We start from the raw sequence: 22,000 nt of genomic DNA, 5'->3' as shown, positions 1-22,000 counted from the left end.
CATGGAGAATAAAAGGTAACTGTGAATAATGGACTATATTCCAGCGAGGAATTTGGATGGTATCATAAACCATCGGAGCAAAGCTGAGTGCTTTATTTCAGTTTCAGAATCCTGAGTGGGAAATTTAGCCCTAAAATGCAAAGTGTGTCTGATCTCTATTTCACAGAAGTATCCAGTTTTCTATTCATATTTCTCCACCTTTACTTTTTTTCTTCTCCATTTTCCCTTCCTATTGTCTCTGACCTTGAAGAGGTCTAAAACAATCTAGAGAATGGTTACAAAAATATAGCCACTAACAAAAATGAATATGTTGCTGGGAATCATTTCACTGAACACTGTAAGAACTATGGTATTACTAAGTAGCCAGACGCCTTAAGCTCATTTTCACAACCATAACGGAGTACAAAAACCCACATTGAAAAGCCCCAGACTATGTTACAAGGCAACACAATTATTAGTCAAGAGATATAGTACCCTGATGAGATATGAGTCCTAAGGTAGAGTATCGAGAACTGTAACCACAAACATTGAGAATGAGGGAGAGAATGCTAATGTATTAATAACCTATTACACCCTTAGCTCTGCATTACCATTCTTTCTGGGATGTCAACTTATTTAATGTTATGGACTGTTGTTGTAGATAGAGATACAAGATACTTCTCATTTTCTATATTGTTTTCCTGGACAGAATAATAAAACTGCCTTTATTTTATCCTTTCAACAGTGTTATTCCCCATAATTTGGAAATTTTCTCAATTTCTGCAGTTCCGGTTCTTACCTTTGCTAACCAGTTTGGACGTTAATGTACTAGAATAAATCTTTACTTTTAAAAAGCAATTGTAAAATATGTCCTAGTTTATGGCTTGAATTCTTCCTACGGCCATTGACGCTTGTTTTACCCTTTATACTTTATACACAGCAAGAGATTGAAGACACCAATCCAGACACACAACAGCTTTGCAACAAGCCCAGATAAAAAGGACAAGGGATATTGCAAATGCAGTCAAAGACTCAGCAGGTATAGTCACAGATTCAACAATCCCAGGAAGGGACTAACAACAACTATAGCAGATGCCACATGATCGCAAACACTCACCAGCAATTTTTAATATACTGAGTGTATAGTTTTGCAACCAAGAAGACAGAATTTTTATATGCAGAAAGAAAGGCTGTTACTAAAATATAGGAGATAATAATCTTCTCCTTCTTTTATCTATTTCTCCAATGAGCAACAGTGGATTAAATTTAAATAATGTGAAGAACTATGTTCAAGTCAGGAATCTCTTTCATAACAAAAGCAAAGATTATTTTAAAAAGTGACACAGAGCAGTCAGGTTATTGTCACAACATTTCTCAAGACTCAGTCTACTGAGAGTACCTTCCTTAGGAAATTCAGATAAATCAGGGAATGATCTGGGATATGCACTGGCATTAGGAACACAGCAGACAGCCTGCTAAAGATTGGTGTGCATGCAGCATTAATGGAGAGCATGTCTTCTGCCTATTTCTCAAAAACATCCTACTCTGATGTTAACATTAGCTTAAGTAGTGTAACGTATGCACTTGCAATAAACATTTTGGGGCCAAATCATGTAACACAGTTCACAGTCTAAGTGGCTGGATTCTTCACTGGGATTTTCTGTTGGACCACAGTGCAGAAAGGAAGCGTGGAGACTACAGTACCAAGCCCTAGTTAATAATTTTCTGCTTCTCCTCAGCCCATCCTTGCTCCAACCAAACATCTGTTATGGAAAGACAAAGACGAGGGAGTTCTTATTTGGAGAAAACTGAAACCTTGGAAAAAACCTACCAAGACTTGATTACTAGAACTGGGAGGGTTGGGGGTGGGAGTGGAAAGGAGTCAAAAAGTAATCTGAACCCCCCCCCATAAAAAAGCCTTTTATCACAAATGAAAATGTACACCAAAAAAAAAATCATATTCAAGTTTGTTTGTTGAAAAACTGGAAACTGAAAGCTGAACACTCTTCAGTGTAAATATCTGATTGTTGATAACTGATTTTTTCAATCAAAAACTCGTTTTTTTAAAACCAAACATAATTTTTGAAAATTTAAAAGTGTTTAAGTTTTCATGATTTTTTTTTTAAGTTGGGACAATTTTAATGTCAATGAAAACACTTCCCCTCCCCCCGCAAAAAAATTTCCTATGAAAAACACTTGGTATTTTTCAACCAGCTCTATTGGCAACAGCAATGTCAACAGCCTTCTGGCATGTTACAAGGTGTCTATAATTTCATAAGACTAATGAAGTGGTTGGGAGTCATCAGGAACTCACAAGTCGAGAGGGAACTTCAGACCCTGTTGCAGGGACATATTTTCCTGATGACTCACAGGAGGAAACACTCCTTTCTCCAAGATCTGTTGACTATGTAGCACTGACTGGGCCACTGCAAGACAAAGAAATGACCTTTCCTGTGCCTAGAGTCTGCAACTGACTTTTGCTAGCCAGGAACTCAGTAGGTTTGAGTTGTCTCTGACGAAGAAGAATCCAATATGAGTTGCAGATGTCCTCATTTCTCTACAAGTCAGGTTTCTCTTTGATGCTGGTGGTGGTGATAAAATGAGGCATTGCAATCATACATCATTTACAAGGAACTTTAGACTATGTATATCTCCAATATAGTCTTGTGCAGAAAACCAAGAGAGGTTCATGAGCTGTAGCTCTCGAAAGCTTATGCTCAAATAAATTTGTTAGTCTCTAAGGTGCCACAAGTACTCCTTTTATTTTTGCGAATACAGACTAACAAGGCTGCTACTCTGAAACATGAAACTGAAGGTGTTTTAAAATGTGTATATGTCATTTAGAACTATCATTTGATTTTTGAAACTTCATGATTAGTTATGGTTTCAACTGCAACATTTCACATGCTCATGTTTAGGGGCAGGATTCTGGGAGAGTCACAGAACAGATCTTAGTTTAGAAGGGAACCTTCATAGTAATTCACAAAAAGAAAAGGAGTACTTGTGGCACCTTAGAGACTAACAAAAATTTATTTGAGCATAAGCTTTTGTGAGCTACAGCTCATAGTAATTGATTTTCATAATCCCCCCATGAGTTCGGAAGGCATTACTATCCCCATTTTACAGATGGGAAACTGAGGTGCAAAGATTGTGATACTCTGATCCACTGGGAATAGCCCCTCAGAACAGGAATATTAAAGCTACTACCTGTGGAGTAAGGCACTATTCAGCAGGAATAAACATATCACAGTTTGACTCAGAACAGTGAAATGAAAAGCCCAAGGCTGCACAGCAAGTCAGTGGCAGAGCTGGGATTAGCATTCAGGAGTTCACTGGGACTCTGTCCAATCCTCATTCATTTACATTGCCTTAGAAACTGAAATTCTGGATTGGTTAATTTTAATTATTCCTGAAAAATATGTAATTGATCAAATCAATAACTTAAAATCTGATCTTAATTACGCAGAACTGTATTTTTCTCTCTTTTTTGAGCTAGGGTATGTAGAATTGCAGTAACACCGTAAAATGACACTGATAGCGAATGCTATACATTTGTTAGCTGCACCTGCACAGTGATTCTGCAAATTATGTTTGTCTGAGTTGTTTTTAATCTAAGTTGGCCTCTCTTTGCGAGAAGGTTCCTTGTCTTTTAACTTATTTTTATAAGTGCAATGTAAATGCATCATGCTAATCATCAGTTAATACCACCTGAGATCATGAGGCCAATTATTTTTTGTTACCCTGATTTTGTCATTGTTATTGTTTCATGTGTACCTGATTATCATCAACCTGCAGGAGCTTGTCTGTGCAGATATTTTGCTGATATACCTTTGATCCTAACCAGAGTGTAGCAACAAAGTCTTAAGTAAAAGTTAAAAGCTCAGCTGGAACTCCACTGAGTGGAAGAGAAACCATCAAAAATATCACAATAAGGTTCCCTCATGTAATCTTAAATGTTTAAGAGACATGGGAAACTGTCTTATGTCTCTGCACAAATTGGAACAGTGAAAACCTCAGCAAATAATAATTTTTTGGATTTACTGCATGACAGGAACATCAGGTGGTAAGTTAAATAATGCAAGGCACAGAAATTGAGCAAAAATCTTCCTATGGGGCTGCTTATCACAGAAATATGAGCAGCTGCTTCCCACTGCAATTCGTATTCACTTTTAAGCCTTCCCAGCTGGGATAACTGAAAACTTTATCACAGTCATTGACAATCTGACAACGATCTGAGATATAGTACGAGTCTACTCCATATATGGGAGAGAGGAACAGAAACTTCCTTTGGAGGTATTGACAGCAGGCAGCATGTTTTTCACTAGAGTTTCCCGTCACAGTGTAATCTCAGTCTGACAGCTCATGAAGAGTGCTTTACACTGACACCAAGAATGAGAAAGGCTTACACTTCTGCAGGCAGGTGAAGGTTACCATATCAGTATGAAGCACTAGACAACAGTTATCCTGATTATTGCAAAGTGGCTTTTCAAAAGCTAAAGAAGAGACAATACTGTAGAAACAAAACACTGAAAAAACATAACTGTTCAAATAGCGTGCTGCTGCTGACAAAGTCATTGGTGACGTTCTCATTTTATATGTTACAAATAATTAGGTTTGGCAAAATGCTATTTTCATTTTTTAATAATTTTGACAAATAATATAGGTTTATTTTTCAGCATTTTTAATTTTTATTGATTTGAATTTTCACAGTTGTGCACAAAATTATGGGTTTTAAGTATTGTGGGGGTTTGATTTTTAATTTATTTAAATTTTCACAGTTGCAGGAAATTATAGAGGGGAGTTAGTCCTTGGAGGGAGTCAGACAATAGTTTAATGACAATAGATGTTGAGATTCAAAAGTTAAAGCTTTATAACAGCTAAAACACAAATTGTCAGCATCCCATGTCAAAATATACAGAGTCAATATCCTTAAATCAAACTCTAATAAATTTTCAAGCAGCATTTTTCTTACTTTGCCTATTTGAAAATTGTGATTATTACAGATGAAAATATTTTTAATCGGTTTGTTTTTACAGTGCAATTGACATTTACCAACACTTACTGATAAAAACCAAATCCTTCCAAGCCTACAAAATAATACAACAAACAAATGAGAAAATAGCCCTGTAGGGCCAGATTTTTCAAAAGACCTCAAGAACCAAATGTTCAAGTCGTCAGCACTCACAGTCAGGGCCAGATTTTCAAGAGAGCTCAGCTCCCATTTAGGCACCTTAATAAAGGTAAGATCTTTCAGACGTGGTCAGAACTGAACAGTTCCCATTGTAAAAGTTGTAGCCAGATTTTCAAGAGATCTGGACATAGCTCATCTAAGCTCTTTTGGAAATCTGGTCTTGACTGTTGCTGCTGAGTTCTTGAAAATAGGGTCCTTGAGGTTTTATAGTACAGGTTAAAAACTGTATCATGTGGTTCATTAAACAATGCCAGGCATACTAGAGAAATGGCATAAGATAAAGACAGGATGGATTTCTGCACCAATAAAATGTACATTTCAACAATAATCTTGTTGTATGGTAATATTCATTCCAGTGTGGAGACCACAAGGTACAAAAAAAAAAAAAAAACCCTACATCAGTTCTTACTAACTAGGATATTGTGATCAAACTGCAGAAAAGGAGCCATCCAGTGGGATGGAGGGCATGGGAATAAAGTTTCTCTGACAGATATTTAGATAAAGTTGCTGAGGATTACAAGTGAGATGTTGAAAATTCTGTGAAAAGGCCAATTCAACAGAATCAGAAATGATACTCAGTGATATTTCTGGTAGATAATCAATCAGAATATCTTGAGGCCCTGTCCTTAAGTATCCTCTGCTGTCATTGGAGTTGGAGTGGAGGGGTCTCCAAACCTTACAGGAGGCGATCAATACCTAGCAGATTAGGGCCTTAAACTAGTCTAACATCAGCCAGTTGAGAATAAATGCAAGCGTTGAAAAATTTATTCCCATGCACAAACAAATAAGGGCCTACTGCCATTTCCATTTAAGTCAATGACAAAAATACTCTTGTCTTCCACAGTGTAGGACTGGGCCGAAAGGAAAGTATGTTTCTTAAATGGTTCTAATTATGACACTCTATTTAAAAGATGCAATATACATATGATTAGTGCATATGATTATATATAAATATATATGCATTTTAACTAAAAAAAAACCCTCTAAGCATACAAATCAAAAGTACACCAGGTAATGTTCAATTGTTTTGTATCACAAAATGTTTAAGCAGGGTACTATAAGTAATAGTGATTATAACTAATCAACTAATCGTTTTATATCTACGTTTTCCAAACAAAACATTATATTTTGAACAATCACAACCTGTTCCATCATTTTGTTAAAAGCAAAGGATTTGCCTTTTTTTTCCCTAATGATATCAATGTAATTTATGTTCCCATAACAGAGAGAGAGAGAAGTCTGCTCATCAAGCAGATTATGTCTGGGTGAGAGTTTATGCTAATAAATTAGAAGTCTAAGTTTGATTTGATTGAGAAGATAAAAGGAGTAGCAGCTAGAGAAAGAAATACATTTTTAATATACTACTTCACAGTCTCTGCAGTAAAACAGCAGATGAACTATGAAATTTATTTTTTAGATTTCATTAGGATTGTATTAAAATGTATGAAAGATTATTACTCATATAGGAAAAATAAAAAAAGGATCTGTCTATTATGACTCTCTCTATCTTTCTCTATATATAAATAATTTGGGGATGGATTTTGTTGGGACATTGAAAACACTAGTTAGATTTAGACCCAAACTACAGCAGACGCAATAATTTATAGCAACTGAATTGTAAAACACTATTCTAGTATTTAAATTAGCCTTTAATAGGTAGCATGAATCATTTTCACAGTCATGCTTTTGCACATCGGACAGCACTACTAGAAATACAATGTTCTTGGTGACATTGTTTAAGGGTCTAATATCATATTGCTGCTTCAATAAGTTTCCAAGGACTGCAGAAAATGAGCTGGGATACAATGAACAAAATAATGCAAAAGAACTTCGTACAAAGAAAGCATTGCTCAGCTGCTGAGATAACTCTTTTGAAGAAGAAGAAAAAAGTTGTAGCGCTAAAACATCAGAGTGAGTGTAGTATTCTGAATAGGATTTTAAATCAAAATTAACAAAAGAATGTATAGATAAATTGTATCCAAAATGAAGTTTGTGGCCTCTTGCAAAACAGTAACTTTGGACCATTACTGTTTGTAATTTGATAAAGTATGATGTAAATTTAATGGCTTTCAAGACACAAGCTATTAAATAACACACAAATCTGGTAAACCCATTTGAAAAGTCTCAGTTGCTAGGCTCCTAGATCTTACTACACTTTTAGAAACTGCAAAGTTTAATTTCCAGCACCCCCAATTGGGATTCAGAATTACAGAAGAAACAATGACTTTCTTTAAGGTTTTACATACCAGTCAGGAGAGTCACTATTCCAGGAGATTGCTAACATACACAGAGACAAACATACAAGTGGGGAAAGCCTCATGGTGGGAAGGATGAAAGACTGTCTCATCGCTGTTAACCTATTGTATCTCAGTCTGCAGACAGCCTAGCTGCCATTGCAATGCTGTGAGGAAGCTTTGCTTGGACTCATTCAGCTGCCATTGGCTGGAGCAAGACAAAATGAGGGACAGTGGAAAATATAATACCTAGGGAAAATGTTAAACCTTTCTTCATTGAAAAGCAATAAAAAATGCCTCACAGACAATTGGACTAGGAGACTAAATACTGCATAAATATGTGTTTCAGTTTCAGAATAAAAATGATCTATACTATGGAATTTTTTTTTACACTGAGCAGAACATGTACTGGGCACTGGCTGCACTAAAATAACCACAGAACACCTCCCATTTAATATCTCATGGAGAGCCTTCCAAGTACAAATGCCCCGCTCCTCACCTGCCAAATATTCTAGTGCCCACTCAGCTGAAATATTTATGAACTTTTATGAGTTTGGTCCTAAATAGTCTCTGGCCAAAATTCAGGAACAGTTATTAGAATCCATAAAACCACCAATGGCCATTTCATGAGAAACCGTGAAGATAACAGATATTTTTCTGCATGTTCTGTGTTGCACAATTTATTGTATCTATATATGAGATCTCAGAGCATAGATAGTTACCTAGCTTACTTACTAGCTTAATAACAGCCACTCAGTCCCACAGTATTTCTAGGTTTATTCTGCTTCATCAGTCCTAGATCGGGCATAGGTACCATTCTGTGATTATTAACGTACCATTAAACAATTGTGCCCTTAAACTTCCTACCCATTTCCTGGAATTTATGCTAAAGGCCTTTGCCCTGGCCTTTTTTCCAATCAGCAGAGGAAAGATCTGCTAAAGGGGCTGTATTTCTGTCCTCTTATCTTCACTGAAAGTCAGTTTAAGTGTCTCAGCTTGGTCAGTGAAAACCAAGCTCTGGAGTGAAAATGTGACTACACAACAAACTGTAAGTATTGTCTTTTGAATTTGAGCCAGATTATTTGGGACAGAATTCCAAGCTACAAGACAACTTTACTTTCACCTGACTAATATTCTTTTTTCCATAAAAGTGCGTGGATAACCAGAATATCAGAGAATTTACAGGGCATTTGTACATACCAATTTTAATTTTATTTTATTTTATTTTTATTTTATTTTTAGTGAACAAAGTATTTAATATAAGAAAGTGGAAGTCAAGATTGTCATGCCACAATGGTAAAAATATAATTACATAAAGAGCAGATTTCTTCTAACACAGAACAAGACGCCATATTAGAATAAGGTACACAACATTATCCCTAAAGCTTCTTTCTCCCTGTTTCACTGCAGAGGTTCTGCCTAGAATATTCCCGAAGCCCCCTACTACTTGACTTCCTGTTATAGGTTTAAAGAAACAGTGTATATGTCCTCATAAAAATTAACTGTGAAAGTAGTATTTTATAGTAGTATTTTATTCCTGTGTTTGGTGTAATATTTTGAGTACAGCAAGGGCTTGTTGCCTGCTCATTAATAAGGACAGACATTTACTAGGGTACCTACTCTGCTTCATGTCTGTTCCTCATCATGGAGATCATTACTTCTTGGAAGTGATACAGTGAATCCAGAAGAGTTTCACCACTAGTGTGGGGATTCACTGCTAGTGAATGTACTATTTTAAATGATATAAGCCATTGCTCTGTCACGGCAAGGTAAATACAAATAATCTGACATCAACACATCCTTGCTTGATGAATCGGATGTAATCAATGTAATAAATAAGTAAATATTGTTGCCCCTTTTTGACCCAAGTGGCTAGTCAAATTTCAGGGCCTGAGGATGTTCCAGTTGGAAGCAGAAATTGATGGAGTCTGATTCTCCCTTTGATGCAAAACTTGTTTGTTCCCAAAGAACGTACAAAGTCCTGATCCTCTGAATGGAGGAGGAACTGAAACCAAAAGAAGAAGATCCTTAGCTTGTAGCCCCAAGCCTCTTTAGCCAATGCCCCAACCCAAAAGCTCTTTCTAGCTTTTCGCAGGGTCAGTGCGTGGTCACTGGCTACTGCTTGGATTTCTTGCTTTTTTCTGTCTCTCTCAGTTTCTGTGTGTTCTCCCTTCACACACACACACACACACACACACACACACACCTGGATCATGATACCCAGTGGCACCACCTACCCACATTGCGCTAGTTTCTGGGCAGACTTTATTAGGCTTTGTTTTAGGTGTAGCCCCTTTACCCTCACTTACAACTATCTTAAATGACGGGCTTGTTCACACATCAGTTTGACAAAGTTCTAACTCAACCCACAGCAAGGTTTCACCCAGCTCATACAAATATAAATGGCAACACTTGAGCAGTTTGGATAGGGTTCTCTGTGCCTATGCTATAAAGTTTGGGTCTGAATCCAACCCAAACTCCTCCAAATTCAGACCTTTTTGGATCTGCGGTCATTTTTAATTTCAACCTAATCTGATCATTTACTTACATATTTCCTTAAAGGTACCAGTCAATTTGAAAATTACATTTCTGTCTGGCTGTTTTCTAGTGATCATAGTTACAAGTAATAGATAAGGCCCTGATCCTGTAAATGCTTATACCTGAACCCTATTTTACCACGGCAAGTAACCTCAGTGAAATCAACATGACTACTCTTAGCAGTAAAGTTGAGTATATAGAATCATAGAATATTAGGGTTGGAAGAGACCTCAGAAGGTCATCTACTCCAACCCCCTCCTCAAAGCAGGACCAACCCCAAATAAATCATCCCAGCCAAGGCTTTATCAAGCCGGGCCTTAAAACCTCTAAGGATGGAGATTCCACCACCTCCCTAGCTAACCCATTCCAGTGCTTCACCACCCTCCTAGTGAAACAGTGTTTCCTAATATCCAACCTAGACCTCCCCCACTGCAACTTGAGACCATTGCTTCTTGTTCTGTCATCTGCTGCCACTGAGAACAGCCGAGCTCCATCCTCTTTGGAACACCCCTTCAGATAGTTGAAGGCTGCTATGAAATCTCCCCTTGTAAGTGTTTGTGTATGTGTAAGGTTTCAGAATTGGGGCTGATATTACTATAACTGGAAGCCATGAAAATAAAATCTCTCTCTCTTTTACTGCCAGTTTACTTCATGCATTGGGTAGTATTTGGTTTTGCCAAAGTGACCTATGGTTGCCAACATTGTATTTCAAAATAAAGGGACTGTTTTCTTAGCACCCCTACCCCACACCTTCCTCTATATTATTTATTATTAATTATTATTATATTATATCCATTTTTGTAAATACAGTGAGTGCCATTTAAGAGTCATTACTGACCTACAGTTAATGCACAGATTCGGAAATAATTGCCATTTTTCAGATACCACTGCATTGAAAGTGTAGGTGAAGCGGATTTTTTAATCCAAAGCATAGGTGCTGAAGCTAGGGATGCTGAGGGTACTGCCACATCCCCTGGTTTGAAGTGGTTTCCATTATATACAGTGTATATAATTTGGTTCAAAGGCTCTCAGCACCCCCACTATAAAAACTGTTCCAAAACCCATGTTCCAAAGTAAAGGTAAATTGAATTTATGACTAGGTGAGCTGATTTGAATAAATTAGAATCATGCTAAACCTTTATCAAAAATAAGGATTTTTGTTTAAAATAAAATAGGCTTTCCAGAAGCTCAATTAATTTCTTTAAGAAGTCTTTTGCAAACTTCTGCATTTCCTGGTTTCATTGTAGAGCAGAGATACCACAAGGGAGGCTATTTTTGTGGTGTATCCAACCCAGCCAAAATCAGAAAATATTGGAAAGCCTGTGCCAACAAGGGAACCCTGTACTGTGCAAACAATAAAGGAAAACATTAAACTGTGTTTTGTCCTTTTATTCAGAAACATAAATAATCCAGACAAGTGTCTTATCACCTGTGAGGTGGGGTTGCTATTGGACTGCAGTGGAAATTAATTTGCACAGACTGGATAGATCCACACTGAATTATTTAACTCTACTTTTAAGTGCTTAATTACTGCAAAGACCTGGCACCAGACCTATTATTTTGTTGCCTTTGCCAGTCAGAGTTCTTCTGGAACAGGATGTTACCCTAATTTGGTGCATTTTTTGAGTATTGCTATGAAAAGTATTTCTATGCAGTTCTTCACGGTGAAGGAATATGGCATAAGACAGCGAAGGTCCTAAGTGATTCACCTATAATTAGGATTTTGAAGTCTTAAAATTTTCTCTGAGAGAACAAAATCTGCCAAGACAGGTAACAGTAAAATCATCTGCAATCATGATTGTGTATGGAAGTGTTTTGTAATAGCTCCTCTTTTAAAGGAAAACATGTAATTCTTCATTTTCTGTGCATTGCAAAATTATTGTGCTCCCTTCCCCATGATCACTAACAGCAGCTTCTGAAGCACGTACTTTGTTTTCAGTATTATAAATCACACTGTTTCTGCCTCATTCTCCTCTGCAGACTGGCACATTCGCCTACCTAGATGGGTTGCAAAGCACAGAGTTCTTATGAGAGTTCCAGCCTTTGTGGGAGGAGGTGGTAATGTACATAGTAAGCCTGGCAATAAGTCATTTACGTACCAAATCGCCAGTCAAAAAGTAGCCTACGTTCCTCCGTGGGATGCTCGTGCAGGACACTTGTGAGCTAGGCTCAAGTTGTCCTTTCTTTATCTATAAGCAGTTTTTCAGTTATGGCAGGTGATAAGGTCACTCCACATTGCTCCTCAAAGTTCACCTCTATCTTGATGGCTATGGAAGCCTGCCAGTTGATTGTGGTTAGACTGGTGGTAAGCAATCACTACTATCTACTGAATATCGCTTGCTTGTTTCAGTTTCCGCTTCACACTCTCCTGCCTATTCATTGCATCCTCGCTGTTATATCTTGGCATAAGACCATAAACTGTTTGGAGCAGGACTGCCATAGCACCTAGCACAATGTTTGTCCGCCCCTCACCCCTCCTCTCAAGCCGTGACCTCTAGACACTGCTGCAATCCAATAATACCGAGTTCTGACATGTTAATGATAACATGATGCCCTTATGTCTTATGGTAGCCCCTTGTTTTCAAGTCTCAGAGGCTTAGCTATAGCATCAAAGTATGGCCATTAGAAACTTTTACAGCAACTCTTACAGCAGAGCTGGACAATCACAGCTTGAAAAACTTGCTGAGTAATCAAAGTTCTTTCTCATTACTCCGTGTAACATGTACACACCTAAAGACAAAACCTGTGTGTCACATCAGGCAATTCTTAATAGAGCACTCATTTAATGACTGCAAAACAAAATGTTGCAGCACACACAATCTAAGTTATATAACCAATGTCATACAAGTATGATTAAGCACTGGAGTTCTTCTCCCCCTTCTGGTGCTCAGGGACTGCTCCAAGTTTAGGAAAAAGAGAAAGGGGCCCACCTTTTTCCATAGCACATAAATTCTTACTTGGGATATAAAATAATGTTAATAAACCCTGGATAGCAAATGGGATTGCTAACAGGGTATTTATTCACCTGCCTATCTGTTTTGTGCAGCACACATATTCACCACCAGGCCACCAATATGAATCCAGCCAAATGGAAGTAGCTGAAAGTCATTATAATCTGACAGCCATCAGACATGTTTTCAGTATAAGTATGGGATCACAACCACGCTCTGTACTAAATGACACTCTTGTTGGCAGTTTCCATGTACAGACCAAAGATTGTCTGTGCCCAGGGGAAACGAATTACCTCTTCTCAACTCTAAGGTGGTCCCTGCAGATCACTGTTGAGCCCCTTTGATAACCCAGTAGGAGAGAAGCTTGCACTGATACCACGAATGCTACATTGGCTCTACAGATACACAGAGCATTGGACGTTCCAGAATTGTGAATCTGGGGATTCACTATATTCACTCATAATTTAATAAATAATCTCTGTTCAGTGAAGATTGGGAATAATGGCAGATGCAGAATGAATTCAAAGCAGCTTCTCCAAGACAGCTTTCTTATTAATGTGAAGCTGCTCACACCTTGTGGACATAAAAAGGGCTTCAGTAAGTAGTACTTTTGCTTCCTAAATCATAAACACTGTGTTTACTTAATCAAGGAAAAGAAGAGTGATAGAAAGAGAGAGAGAGAGAGAGAGAGAGAAAATCTGGCTGCTTCATTAAGGAATGTTATTTTAAAGATGCTCATGCCAAAACACACATATACTCCCTCTAATACAGATAAGAAGATCCCAGATCAGGAAGGCCAACGTACCATTGACATTGATTTTACATGGAAACTCTTCAAAGCATTTTTGTTTAATGTGAGAGCACTGACTGAACTGGAATGTTTCAATCAGGTGCATGGATCAGATAAAATAGCTCACAAACAGGAAATCCTCAAAGTATGTTCAAAACAGCTATAAGAAAACAAAAATATAATCAACAGACTAAAATGCTGCCAAGACCTTTTCAGCCCTCTGGCATTTATTTTTCCTCTCTTCATGTGGAGCAGGAGATTCTGGCCTGGGCAGAAATATAAACTCACAACAAGACAAACTAGCCTGACAAAGTGAGGGTAAGAATAGATTGAAGGCTCATTTGATCATACCGCATTTATAAACAACAAATGTGAATGAAATAACCAGGGGGGAAATCCAAGCTACCAAACTTTAACCTTCTTTAAAAACAAAACAAAAACTCCCAGACAATTTTTATTCTGGTTCCTGAGATCTGCATTGTTCTTTTCATAATGAAATAAAACCCCCACACCAGGTCTTTCAGACAGGTTTGTGCTTTATATCCACATTATGTTCTCTCCAGAGTGAGCAAGTCTGTTGATAGTTGAGGACTGAACGAAAAAGAGGAGCACAAAGCTCCAGTGTGTTTTATTACGTATTGTGAAAGCACCCAGAGCAATGGATGGACACTTTTCCTACAAAGCTAACTAACAATTAATTAAATACACATAGGATCTGATTCTATGGTGCTCTGTACATGGAAATCCCAGTGCAGCCAACTAAGATTAATAAGATTTTATGGAATGGGTTCAATTAGGGTTCAATTAGTTAGGCACCTAACCTACAGAATGGGGGCAAATCATACACTCGCTTCTAAACTCGCCACTGCAGGAGGTGCTACAGTGACCAGTTCAAACTACTCTGGAGAAATTTTTTAGAAGTGACCACTGATTACAGGTACCTCAGTCTTTGGGTGCCCAACCTGAAACACTTTGAGCTGGATTTTCAGAAAAAGGACAGAGCACCAAAATACCAAGTGATGTCAATGGAACCTTTGGGTGTTCTGCGCCTCTGAAAATCAGGCCTAACCAGTCTCATGTTGGGTCTCCAAAAAACGAGGCACCCAAAATCAGTGGACACTTCTGAAAATTGCGTCCTTAGAAAGCATATCTCCCAAGATATCGAAACCAAATAGCACAACTGAGGGTTCGGAAAACTCACCCCGTCCTCCTCCTTCCCTATCCAGAGCCATTTCAGGCAATAGGGAGGTTTATGGTGGCTTCAAATATACACAGAACAATGAAGATCACAAAATAAAGGACCTGCTGAAATACAGGGAATATATGGTTTACCATCCATTTATTCACCCAGCCCACAGGGAGACCAACTCCCCAGTTTATCAAGTGTGATCCCACTTATTAACTGAAGACATATAGTTAGATTTAAACAGCTCAAAAAACACTGAGATCAACTGCACACTCAGGCAAGGGCTAGAAACATTGGGAAGGGAAACTTCTTCCCATACAATGTGTTTCCTACCCAAAAGAAATCTGAGTTACTAACATTATACCCTGACTATGCAGTAAGCTAACGACTTATGCTAGGTCTGTTAATGATGCTATGTCTATTAGCTATATGTATTTACAGTGCCAGGGTGGGGATTGATTTTCCAAATCAGTTTAGAAAAAATAAATAAATCAGGTCATCTGAACATACTAATTCATTTATAACATTCCCTCACTCCATCCCAAATACATCCAAGCTCTGGTTGTTAATACCTGGAGTGAGAGGCTTTATAGCCAATTTAACCACAGAAAAGGGGAAGCAGTTCAGTCCTGGCCGTTAAGAATATCTGCCATTTGGAGTCTGCACACAGCAACCAAATATTTACAAAAAAATATTGTCAGAGCCAAAGCTCTGCAAACCACCACTCCCAGAGATAAACTGACTTCTTTCCATTGAGAACTAAGATGGTGTTTACATATTCAAAGGCTTGGCTAAATACAAGGTATCAAAACCACAGTTTGTACTGTCAGCAGAGGACAAGAGTTTCATTAAATTGAACAGATCAGAGTTCATCATCTTAGATACTAAGGTATCTAATTTGTTATCATTTATTCCAAGAAGCATATTCAGGATCTAGATCTGGAGAAGCTGGCAGAGACTGGGGCAGTAGCCCCCAGGGCAGATAAGTACGCTGGGTTGTTTTGGAGGGCAGAGTAGTCACAACCTCCACTCTGCATGTGTGTGAGAGTGCCTGTGTGTGTGTAGTGTGATGGAATGGAATCGAACGCAGCCAGCACAGCCCCTAAAAATGGCTTGTGCTTGCCGCAATGTGTTTCCAGGACTGATGGAGGAAGTGCTGATTCACAACACATCCACACAACAGTCTTTGTTGGTGGGAATTTGCCACTTAATAACTTAGGGCCTGTGGATTGGTCAGAGAAAGGCTTTACTTCTAGATCATCAGTTCAAACTTAGCCCCGGTCCATATTAGCTGGAATCATTATCATCTGGTGGGCTAAAGTGAAACAAGTTGTGGTCTCGGTCGAGTTCCTAGTGAACACTAGAGCTAGTTGGAATTGTTTTTTGGAACAAAAGGAAAACACTGATGAAAAAATTTAGTTTGATAAAATTTTTCTGTGTTTTGATAAAACATTTAAAAACAACAAATTTCCAGCAAGGTGTTTAAAAAAAGTTTGTTTCTGTGTGTGGGGTGAGGGAATCCACTCTCACTTTTAAACCTTTTTTACCATTGGTGTGTTAAAAAAAAAAGAGACCCCCCTCCTTTTGACTCTCTCTCCTCCCACACCACCTTTTTTGGGGGAGTGGGGGGTGAGAGGGGAAGAGAAAAGAGGGCAGAAGGTACAAAAGGGAAAAAAATGTTATTTCCCCACTTAAACTAAATAATATTTCCAAAAATTTTAATATATTTTGAAAAAGTTTGTATTGATAGTTTTTGTTGAAAAATGTCACTGAAAAATTGAATGAGATACACTTAAACCAGCTCCAACAAAAATACGGTCACACCAGATACCACTATTTCGACAGACACTAATTCAATTCCTTGCTGGCTGACAAGCTCCATCTAGTTCCTTCATTTGTCTCCACTACTCCTATGGGAAGAACCTCACTCTTCTGAAAGTTGAAAACTTTCTAATTTCCAGCCTAAATTTATTTATGGACAGTTACACCCTGTTGAGCTTGTGCCAACCTTGTCCTTTAGCTTAAAAGTTTTTCTCTTTCCCTGGTGTTTACCCCTCTTGTTTGGGCTTGAACTCCAGTTTTTCAGAAAAAGCATATGATACTCGTCTGACTGAGCTATCCAGGCTTACTTAACACATTATTTCCATCATAGCCCCAAAAACACTTTGTTTCTCTATGTATTTTTGATGCCATCTCACTGACTGTGGTATCTGACTGCCAACCTTGTTTTCTCACTGGCACTGTTGGGAAGAGCATAGCTCAGATAGTGTCAGCATCTGCCACAATGCTAACTGTTACAAACAGGCTTGGTAGGTCTAATGATCTTGGCTTACATGCTTCACTAAGCAGTGACCCTAAGTTTCTCTTGCTCCACTCTCTGTCACACATGACAAAAACCACCACTTAGAGGATCTACGAATTGTGCCAAAGGCATCTGGGTAAAATTACATTAACAGTGTAACAGAAGCATGTCACCTAAAGACGTGTCTCGATATGCGCCCAGCATGATGATGTTAATATCCTGATTTAGGCGACGGTGCACAACTTACGTTTGCACTGAAGTGCCAAGTCAACACTATTGCATGGGCACCCCTGGGCTCTTGTAAGAGAGAGTTTATTATTCTCGGAAAGTAGCATATATTATTATAGTGTTACCAATTTTATTCTCCATTTGTAGATAGAAGACATCTAACTTATCCTAATTTCTTGGAAATTTCAGTTTTGTGACCACTTCATACCATTCTAGATAGTGAGAAACCCCAGAATCAGTGTAATAAGGCAGGTTTTAAATCTAGTTACCCTGTTCAGTGTGTCCACTGGGAGAGAAAGTATTCTGAGGCTATTCTGAGTAACAGTTATTTGCCAGCTTATTTATGTCTATTCAGAATGCCTCTAGGAAAGCAAAAATTTAGCACAGGAAATCAGAAAAGTGCCCAACAGTTCTGACCCTATTCATTCATTACTGAAAAGCATCACCCCAAGCACCTGGGGGGTGGGGGAATCTCCTGAAGTTAATCTAATTATTAAGGTAACAAAGAATTTGGCATCAAGTTAATAAATCATTCTAGTTAGAATTATTATGAAGGAGGGTGTAGAAAGAAGCAAACAAACCCATGGAAATCAATCTGGCAAGGGCTGAAATGAATTACTGAACAAATGGAGTATGTTTTATCTGCTTCTCAGCTGTTTGAGTGCTGAGGCATAAAAAGACAGACCTTTGCTATATATTTCTGCCATAGATAGAGTTAAATGTGTCCAGCTTTAGGACAGGTTATTTATATAGAGCAAATGAGGCAATAAAAATGCCTATTGGGTGGATAGGCTCATGCAAAGTCTTGAGAAAGCACCTAGATTCGACACTAAAAAAAGTACATTAGAAATACCTAAGATAGAAGACATGTAGATCTACCTTGTTGGTGTTTGTGTGTGTGAAGGGGGGGATGGGATTGTTGTGGTATGGAAGTAATGTGTGATATATTTTTGTCATTGCCCTGCTGATGGAAAACTCAACATGAGCAGGCTCTGAATATGTATGTGATGAGTCAATAAGGTTAACAATCCAGATATACATGAGAGGGATTCAAACCCTATCCACTACACATGTGCCTAAAAAGGATGATAAATCCCTTTTCCCTGTCCAGGATGCAAAATAAACCCTGTGCAAAGACTGACTTCATTACAGCAATGTAATAATAGCACTTGGAAAAACTATCATCAAGGGGCAATCACCCTCTGTCTAATCTGACTACAAGAGCAACTTCCTGTTGAATTATGCATAGCTATATTTATGTTCTAATTTAAATATAATATAATGTTTAACTTGTTGTTATACATTCACACAGTAAAAGTAAGTTATTCCTTAATTGCATGGTCATCTTTTGTTTACCAGGACATAGCTTTTAGGGCCCAACAGGGCAACATAGATTTGCTTCCCTGAGAAAAGTCTTCTTTAGTCATTTTGATGGCTTTTAAAAATGAATTAACAATATGCTATCTGCATGAAGCCTAAAGGGGCTTCCTTTCCACTTTGAATGTGAAGCAGATATTAAATAAACGAATTTAGTTTTAATAGATTATTAAAACTTCAGTCATTTTGAATGTTGATTAGCCACAATAAAGCCACTGTGGAGAATTAATTGCTCTGCCTATTGTCTTGGCAGACAAGTTATTAAGTCATACACCTGAGCAGGATATAAAAGAAAAAGTCAGAACGTTATAGGGCCAGACATCATGCAGGGATGGGGGATAAAGGGGGTTAAGGTTACAGATAGTCTTGCCCTCATTGTACATCCTGCCCAAAGACTAGACACAGAAAAGTAATCCCTGTGCTTTATGAAGCCCAGAGATTGCTCTCTTCTTGTTCCCAAGAGGAGCAACTACCCCAAAAGAGTGGAAAGAGGCCAGATTTTACCTTTCCATTGGCCTGCAGAGCTGGCTGGGCGCTCAAAATGGATGATGCAACATGAACACATCAACCCTGTGTACTGGGGAGCTGGATGAGGGATTGTGCCTGAGGGATTATTACCCATCCTGTGGATATATGGTTCTGCACCACTCCCAACAAGGAACTCAGTTTATTTGCCAGCTGTATTTTGACTAACTCCAGCCAAAATTTTCAGAATTCTACAGAACACATGCATTCTAAAAATCACTCTGTGAAACAATCACCAACCTTCAAACCACTCTGTGCCTCTGTAAACTGGAATCATGACCCATATAAAGCATGGGAATGATACAAAATTATCTGCTTCTTCTAAAAATAAATGGCCATCGTGTAAAAATTTTGGATATGCCAGGAAGTAGCAGAAAATAATTCAATGTGATTTTAATGTCTTTTGAGCTCTAATTTTATCAACTTTTAAACTGCAAGGGAGATACAGAGTAACCTTTACATTTTCATTGCCAAGAGTAGTAAATTGGAACTGGTGTTTTTTGAAAAAAAAAACCCTAAATCCTGCCTGGACCAGTTACTGACAGAATCAAATTATTAATTCACCTTCCTGAATATCTCCCCCCAAAACATTATTTCATCACTATAACAACCGAGTGCTCTGTTTATCTTACAAGACTAATAATGCAGTGTATCTCCTTTCCCCTAATGGAAGTTTTATTTTCAAAATTAATTATTCCAGCAAGACTGTGAAATGTAAAATGCAAAGTGTTTTGCCATATTTTGTCATGGCTGCAAAAATAATTATATTTGTAGCTTTTTAATTAAAAATTTAAGAAACCCTCTCATTTATCTTTTTACTTTAATTAGCTATTATGCAAGTGCCAGAGGGTTCATTATGTCAATTCTGGAAACAAGATAATGATTGCAAATCAGGGCTGGCTAAGCGGTTCGTAGAAATACTTTAAGGCCAATTTAAAGTTCAACTTTCATGATAAAGAGATTACTCTGCAGTACTTATTTTAGGTGAAGTGAAAAATACTATTTCTTTTGTTTTTCACAGTGCAAATATTTGTAATAAAAAATTAATACAAAGGGAGCACTGTACACTTCGTATTCTGTTATAATTGAAATCAATATATTTGAAAATGTAGAAAACATCCAAAATATTTAAAGGAATTGTATTCTATTATTGTTTAACAGCGCGATTAATTACAATTAATTTTTTTTAATCACTTGACAGCCCTAGTGCCAATGTAAGAACTTAAGAATGGCCATACTGGGTCAAGGCCAATAGCCCATCTAGCCCAATAACCTGTCTTCTGACAGTGGCCAGTGCCAGATGCTTCAAAGGGAATGAAGAGAATAGGACAATTACCAAGTGATCCATCCTCTGTCATCCAGTCCCACCATCTCGAAGTCAGAAGCTTAGGGACAACCAGAGCAAGGATCTGCATCTCTGACCATCTTAGCTAATAGCCATTGATGGACCGATCCTCCAGGAACTTGTCTAATTCTTTTTTTAATCCAATAATACTTTTGGCCTTCACAAAATCTCCTGGCAATGAGTTCCACAGGTTAACTGTGCATTGTGTGAAGAAGTACTTCCTTTGGTTTGTTTTAAACCAGCTGCCTATTAATTTCATCAAGTGTCCCCTGGTGCTTGCGTTATGTAAAAGGGTAAATAACACTTCCTTATTCGCTTTCTCCACCAGCGGTTCCCAAACTTGTTCCGCCGCTTGTGCAGGGAAAGCCCCTGGCCGCGCCAGTTTGTTTACCTGCCTGGAGCAGTGAACCACGGCCACTGGGAGCCGCGATCGGACGAATCTGCAGACGCGGCAGGTAAACAAACCGGCACAGCCCACCAGGGGCTTTCCCTGCACAAGCGGCGGAACAAGTTTGGGAGCCACTGTTATAGACCTCTATCATATTCCCCTTTAGTTGTCTCTTTCCAAGCTGAGACGTCCCAGTCTTTTTAATCTCTTCTCACACAGAAATTGTTCCATACTCTTAATCATTTTTGTTGCCCTTCTATGTACCTTTTCCATTTTTAATATATATTTTTGAGATGGGACAACCAGAACTGAACGCAGTATTCAATGTGTAGGTATAGCATGGATTTATATAGTGGCATTTTGATATTTACTGTCTTATTATGTATCACTTTCCTAATAATTCCTAACATTATTAGCTTTTTTGACTGTCACTGCACTTTGAGTGGATGTTTTCAGAGAACTATCTATAACGACTTCAAGATCTCTTTCTTGAGTGGTAACAGTGAATTTAGACTCCATCATTTTGTATGTGTAGTTGGAATTACATTTTCCAATGTGCATGACTTTGCATTTATCAACACTGAATTTCTTCTGTGATTTTCTTGCCCAATCACCCAGTTTTGTGAGATCTCTTTGTAACTCTTTGGACTTAACTAGCTTGAGGAATTTTGTATCATCTGCAAACTGCCACCTCATTGTCTACTCACTTTTCCAGATCATTTATGAATATGTTGAACAGCACTAGTCCTAGTGCAGGATCCTGGGGGACACCACTTTTTACCTTTCTCCATTTTGAAACCTATTTATTCCTACCCTTTGTTTCCTGTCTTTTAACCAGTTACTGATCCATGATAATAGGCCTTCCCTATTATCCCATGACTGCTTAGTTTGCTTAAGAGCCTTTGGTGAGGTCTTGCTTCTAGGGGGCAGAAAAATCTTCTGGGATTCAAGTCTTAGGATCATCTC

Source organism: Dermochelys coriacea, chromosome 2 (assembly GCF_009764565.3).
Source record: "Dermochelys coriacea isolate rDerCor1 chromosome 2, rDerCor1.pri.v4, whole genome shotgun sequence".
Lineage (NCBI taxonomy): Eukaryota > Metazoa > Chordata > Testudines > Dermochelyidae > Dermochelys > Dermochelys coriacea.
This window is presented reverse-complemented; position numbering follows the sequence as displayed.